Below are 6,928 nucleotides of genomic sequence, written 5' to 3'. Positions count from 1 at the left end.
GCTCTAAAAAAACACAATTCACCTGCAGTCAGTCTGGGTTCAAGGACAGGAGCCACACCCCACTATCCTCCAAAAAATAACTAACTGGCCCTGGTCTTCGTGCAGTCACATGTGCTGGGGTTTTATGCACACAAAACCAGTGGAGTGGAAAAGACAACCAGAACTGGCGGCCCCCCCATAACCACGGAGGTGCTCCCGAGCCGATGTAGGGGAAAGGAAAAGGGAAGCTCTACCCACGTTCACTGCCACCTAAAACAAAAACACCACGAGCCTCCTATTGACACTCGCTGATAAGCCTGAACAGGAGAGGACTCCCACTTGAACAAAAACCCAGAAAAACCCAGAAAGAATTGCTAACCAAACTTAGCTACCAAGCTAACTGAACCAAAAGAACACATGGCTCTCAACGCTCTCTTCAACAATATTCGCCCAACCAAAACATCCCCTTAAACAAAAAAAAATTGCAAACTTAACTAACCCAAGTTAACTATAAAATAGTCAAATAAGCCAAATTACAAATAAACAAACATATCAATAATAAAGCAAAGACAATCTAGACAAAACCTTAACTATGACAAAATGTTAAAGTAAAGTACTAAAGTAAGACTAAAGTACAATTAACTTTAACTTACAGACAAGCTCCCACTTGTCACAGGCCGGCTCATAGCCTGGAGGAGCAGAGAGAGAGAAATAGAGAGTGTGGTTAGTGAAGCAGTTTAAATACCCTGAGCCAAGGTGGCTCCAATCACACCAGTTCCAATCACTAACGACCCTCCTCTGCCTAAAGGAGGAACCGCCCCTGCACTGCAGAGGAGGGGCCGTGACAGTGGTGTAGTGGTTATCACGTTCGCTTCGCACGCGAAAGGTCCCCGGTGTGAAACCGGGCGGAAACAGAGTTCGTTGACACATGCAATGAGTACCGTATTTATATAGAGAATAGTTGTTTTCATAAATGCCTTATTTTGGAAATTCAAATACCTGCAATGAATATCTGTAAAATTAAGTTTACTCCTTGCAGAAAAGTCAAGCAGCAGTTTCTGTAGTGGAGTGGTTATCACATTCGCTTCACACGCGAAAGGTCCCTGGTTCGACACTGGGCGGAAACAGAGTTCATTGACACATTCAGTAAGTACCAGAGAATTTCATTAATGCCTTATTTTGGAAATTCGAATACATTTATTTATATAGCCCTTCGTACATCAGCTGATATCTCAAAGTGCTGTACAGAAACCCAGCCTAAACCCCCAAACAGCAAGCAATGCATGTGAAAGAAGCACGGTGGCTAGGAAAAACTCCCTAGAAAGGCCAAAAACCTAGGAAGAAACCTAGAGAGGAACCAGGCTATGAGGGGTGGCCAGTCCTCTTCTGGCTGTGCCGGGTGGATATTATAACAGAACATGGTCAAGATGTTAAAATGTTCATAAATGACCAGCGTGGTCAAATAATAATAATCATAGTAGTTGTCGAGGGTGCAACAAGCACGTCCGGTGAACAGGTCAGGGTTCCATAGCCGCAGGCAGAACAGTTGAAACTGGAGCAGCAGCACGGCCAGGTGGACTGGGGACAGCAAGGAGTCGTCATGCCAGGTAATCCTGAGGCATGGTCCTAGGGCTCAGGTCCTCCGAGAGAAAGAAAGAAAGAGAGAATTAGAGAGAGCATATTTAAATTCACACAGGACACCGGTTAAGACAAGAGAAATACTCCAGATGTAACAGACTGACCCTAGCCCCCCGACACATAAACTACTGCAGCATAAATACTGGAGGTTGAGACAGGAGGGATCAGAAGACACTGTGGCCCCATCCGATGATACCCCCGGACAGGGCCAAACAGGCAGGATATAACCCCACCCACTTTGCCAAAGCAAAGCCCCCACACCACTAGAGGGATGTCTCCAACCACCAACTTACCGTCCTAAGACAAGGCCGAGTATAGCCCACAAAGATCTCCGCCATGGCACAACCCAAGGGGGGGGCGCCAACCCAGACAGGAAGACCACGTCAGTGACTCAACCCACTCAAGTGACTCACCCCTCCCATGGACGGCATGGAAGAACACCAGTGACTCAGCCCCTGTAATAGGGTTAGAGGCAGAGAATCCCAGTGGAGAGGGGGGAACCGGCAAGGCAGAGACAGCAAGGGCGGTTCGTTGCTCCAGCCTTTCCGTTCACCTTCACACTCCTAGGCCAGACTAGACTTAATCATAGGACCTACTGAAGAGATAAGTCTTCAGTAAAGACTTAAAGGTTGAGACTGAGTCTGCGTCTCTCACATGGGTAGGCAGACCATTCCATAAAAATGTAGCTCTATAGGAGAAAGCCCTACCTCCAGCCGTTTGCTTAGAAATTCTAGGGACAATTAGGAGGCCTGCGTCTTGTGACCGTAGCGTACGTGTAGGTATGTACGGCAGGACCAAATCGGAAAGATAGGTAGGAGCAAGCCCATGTAATGCTTTGTAGGTTAGCAGTAAAACCTTGAAATCAGCCCTTGCCTTAACAGGAAGCCAGTGAAGGGAGGCTAGCACTGGAGTAATATGATCAAATCTTTTGGTTCTAGTCAGGATTCTAGCAGCCGTATTTAGCACTAACTGAAGTTTGTTTAGTGCTTTATCCGGGTAGCCGGAAAGTAGAGCATTGCAGTAGTCCAGCCTAGAAGTAACAAAAGCATGGATTAATTTTTCTGCATCATTTTTGGACAGAAAGTTTCTGATTTTTGCAATGTTACGTAGATGGAAAAAAGCTGTCCTTGAAACAGTCTTGATATGTTCTTCAAAAGAGAGATCAGGGTCCAGAGTAACGCCGAGGTCCTTCACAGTTTTATTTGAGACAACTGTACAACCATCCAGATTAATTGTCAGATTCAACAGAAGATCTCTTTGTTTCTTGGGACCTAGAACAAGCATCTCTGTTTTGTCCGAGTTTAAAAGTAGAAAGTTTGCAGCCATCCACTTCTTTATGTCTGAAACACAGGCTTCTAGCGAGGGCAATTTTGGGGCTTCACCATGTTTCATTGAAATGTACAGCTGTGTGTCGTCCACATAGCAGTGAAATTTAACATAATTTTTTCGAATGACATCCCCAAGAGGTAAAATATAGAGTGAAAACAATAGTGGTCCTAAAACGGAACCTTGAGGAACACCGAAATGTACAATTGATTTGTCAGAGGACAAACCATTCACAGAGACAAACTGATATCTTTCCGACAGATAAGATCTAAACCAGGCCAGAACTTGTCCATGTAGACCAATTTGGGTTTCCAATCTCTCCAAAAGAATGTGGTGATCGATGGTATCAAAAGCAGCACTAAGATCTAGGAGCACAAGGACAGATGCAGAGCCTCGGTCTGACGTCATTAAAAGGTCATTTACCACCTTCACAAGTGCAGTCTTAGTGCTATGATGGGGTCTAAAACCAGACTGAAGCGTTTCGTATACATTGTTTGTCTTCAGGAAGGCAGTGAGTTGCTGCGCAACAGCTTTTTCCATTTTTTTTGAGAGGAATGGAAGATTCGATATAGGCCGATAGTTTTTTATAATTTCTGGGTCAAGATTCGGCTTTTTCAAGAGAGGCTTTATTACTGCCACTTTTAGTGAGCTTGGTACACATCCGGTGGATAGAGAGCCGTTTATTATGTTCAACATAGGAGGGCCAAGCACAGGAAGCAGCTCTTTCAGTAGTTTAGTTGGAATAGGGTCTAGTATGCAGCTTGAGGGTTTAGAGGCCATGATTATTTTCATCATTGTGTCAAGAGATATAGTACTAAAACACTTTAGTATGTCCCTTGATCCTAGGTCCTGGCAGAGTTGTGCAGACTCAGGACAATGGAGCTTTGGAGGAATACGCAGATTTAAAGAGGAGTCCGTAATTTGCTTTCTAATGATCATGATCTTTTCCTCAAAGAAGTTCATAAATGTATTACTGCTGAAGTGAAAGCCATCCTCCATTTGCGAATGCTGCTTTTTAGTTAGCTTTGCGACAGTATCAAAAAGAAATTTCGCATTGTTCTTATTTTCCTCAATTAAGTTGGAAAAATAGGATGATCGAGCAGCAGTGAGGGCTCTTCGATACTGCACGGTACTGTCTTTCCAAGCTAGTCGGAAGACTTCCAGTTTGGTGTGGCGCCATTTCCGTTCCAATTTTCTGGAAGCTTGCTTCAGAGCTCGTGTATTTTCTGTATACCAGGGAGCTAGTTTCTTATGACAGATGTTTTTAGTTTTTAGGGGTGCAACTGCATCTAGGGTATTGCGCAAGGTTAAATTGAGTTCCTCAGTTAGGTGGTTAACTGATTTTTGTCCTCTGACGTCCTTGGGTAGGCAGAGGGAATCTGGAAGGGCACCAAGGAATCTTTGGGATGTCTGAGAATTTATAGCACGACTTTTAATGCTCCTTGGTTGGGGTCTGAGCAGCTTATTTGTTGCAATTGCAAACGCAATAAAATGGTGCTCCGATAATCCAGGATTATGAGGAAAAACATTTAGATCCACAACATTTATTCCATGGGACAAAACTAGGTCCAGAGTATTACTGTGGCAGTGAGTAGGTCCAGAGACATGTTGGACAAAACCCACTGAGTCGATGATGGCTCCGAAAGCCTTTTGGAGTGGGTCTGTGGACTTTTCCATGTGAATGTTAAAGTCACCAAAAATTTGAATATTATCTGCTATGACTACAAGATCCGATAGGAATTCAGGGAACTCAGTGAAGAACACTGCATATGGCCCAGGAGGCCTGTAAACAGTAGCTATAAAAAGTGATTGAGTAGGCTGCATAGATTTCATGTCTAGAAGCTCAAAAGACGAAAACGTCATAGTTTTTTTTTTGTAAATTGAAATTTGCTATCATAAATGTTAGCAACACCTCCGCCTTTGCCGGATGCACGGGGGGTATGGTCACTAGTGTAACCAGGGGGTGAGGCCTCATTTAACACAGTAAATTCATCAGGTTATCACATTCGTTTTACACGCGAAAGGTCCTCGGTTCGAAACAGGGTGGAAACAGTGCTCATTGACATGTGCAGTAGGTACTGTACTTTCAACAAAGAATAGTTATTTTGGGAATTCCAAAACGTGCCATGAATATCGGTAAAATTCGGCTTATTCCTTGCAGCTAATTGTAGCAGCAGTGTAGTGGTTATCACGTTTGCTTCACACGCGAAACGTCCCCTTTTCGAAACCGGGCGGAAACAACGCTCATTGACACATTCAAGAAGTACCATAGTGGTAACAGAGAATTTCATTAATGCCTTATTTTGGAAATTCGAATACGTGCCATGAATATCTGTAAAATTCAGTTTACTCCTTGCAGCTAATTTTAGCAGCAGTTTCTGTAGTGTAGTGGTTATCACGTTTGCTTCACACGCGAAAGGTCCTCGGTTCGAAACGGGGCGTTAACAGTGCTCTTTGACACATGCAGTAGGTACTGTACTTTTAACAGAGAATAGTTATTTTCATAAATGCCTAATTTTGGAAATTTCAATACGTGCCATGAATATCAGTAAAATTCGGTTTACTCCTTGCAGCTAATTGTAGCAGTAGTTTCTGTGGTGAAGTGGTTTTCACGTTCGCTTCACATGCGAAAGGTCCCTGGTTTGAAACCGGGCGGAAACAATGCTCATTGACACATTCAAGAAGTACCATAGTGGTAACAGAGAATTTCATTAATGCCTTGTTTTGTAAATTCGAATACATGCCATGAATATCTGTAAAATTCGGTTTACTCCTTGCAGAAAAATCAAGCAGCAGTTTCTGTAGTGTAGTGTTTATCACGTTTGCTTTACACGCGAAAGGTCCTCGGTTTGAAACGGGGCGGAAACAGTGTTCTTTGACACGTGCAGTAGGTACTGTACTTTTAACAGAGAATAGTTATTTTCATAAATGCCTAATTTTGGAAATTTGAACACGTGCCATGAATATCAGTAAAATTCGGTTTACTCCTTGCAGCAGTTTCTGTAGTGTAGTGGTTATCACGTTCGCTTCACACGCGAAAGGTCCCTGGTTCAAAACCGCTCGGAAACAACGCTCATTGACACATTCAAGAAGTACCATAGTGGTAACAGAAAATGTCATTAATTCTTTATTTTGGAAATTCGAATACGTGCCATGAATATCGGTAAAATTCGGTTTACTCCTTGCAGATAATTGTAGCAGCAGTTTCTGTAGTGTAGTGTTTATCACCTTTGCTTCACAAGCGAAAGGTCCCTTTTTCGAAAACAGGCGGAAACAATGCTCATTGACACATTCAAGAAGTACCGTAGTGGTAACAGAGAATTTCATTAGTGCCTTATTTTGGAAATTCAAATACGTGCCATGAATATCTTTAAAATGTGGTTTACTCCTTGCAGCTAATTGTAGCAGTAGTTTCTGTGGTGACGTGGTTATCACGTTTTCTTCACATGCGAAAGGTCCCTGGTTTGAAACCGGGCGGAAACAACACTCATTGACACGTTCAAGAAGTACTATAGTGGTAACAGAGAATTTCATTAATCCATTATTTTGGAAATTAGAATACGTGCCATGAATGTCTGTAAAATTTGGTTTACTCCTTGCAGATAATTGCAGCAGCAGTTTCTGTAGTGTAGTGGTTATCACGTTCGCATTACACAGGAAAGTTCCTCGGTTTGAATCCAGGCGGAAACAGTGCTCTTTGACACGTGCAGTAGGTACTGTAGTTTTAACAGAGAATAGTTATTTTCATAAATGCCAAATTTTGGAAATTTGAACACTACAATGAAATGATAGCAGCAATTCTTAACCTCTTACATCTAGATGTTCCGCTAGCGGAACACCTGCTCCAATATCCAATGATGGGCGTGGCGCGAAATACAAATTCCTCTAAAATCCGAAAACTTCAATTTTTCAAACATATGACTATTTTACAGCATTTTAAAGACAAGACTCTCGTTAATCTAACCACACTGTCCGATTTCAAAAA

General features: G+C 42.8%; 3 non-coding genes across 3 annotated transcripts; all 3 read left to right on the top strand.

The window, feature by feature from the left end:
* The first annotated feature begins 1,033 nt into the window (after positions 1 to 1,033).
* On the top strand, positions 1,034 to 1,106 carry trnav-cac (transfer RNA valine (anticodon CAC)). The gene has a single exon. It is a non-coding gene; the product is annotated as a tRNA-Val (tRNA).
* Positions 1,107 to 5,531: 4,425 nt separating this feature from the next.
* On the top strand, positions 5,532 to 5,604 carry trnav-cac (transfer RNA valine (anticodon CAC)). Its single transcript has one exon. It is a non-coding gene; the product is annotated as a tRNA-Val (tRNA).
* A 335-nt stretch (positions 5,605 to 5,939) lies between these two features.
* On the top strand, positions 5,940 to 6,012 carry trnav-cac (transfer RNA valine (anticodon CAC)). The gene has a single exon. It is a non-coding gene; the product is annotated as a tRNA-Val (tRNA).
* The last annotated feature ends 916 nt before the right edge of the window (positions 6,013 to 6,928 follow it).

The sequence above is a fragment of the Salmo salar genome, chromosome ssa24 (genome assembly GCF_905237065.1).
Source record: "Salmo salar chromosome ssa24, Ssal_v3.1, whole genome shotgun sequence".
In the NCBI taxonomy this organism is placed as follows: Eukaryota; Metazoa; Chordata; class Actinopteri; order Salmoniformes; family Salmonidae; genus Salmo; species Salmo salar.
This window is presented reverse-complemented; position numbering and strand designations above follow the sequence as displayed.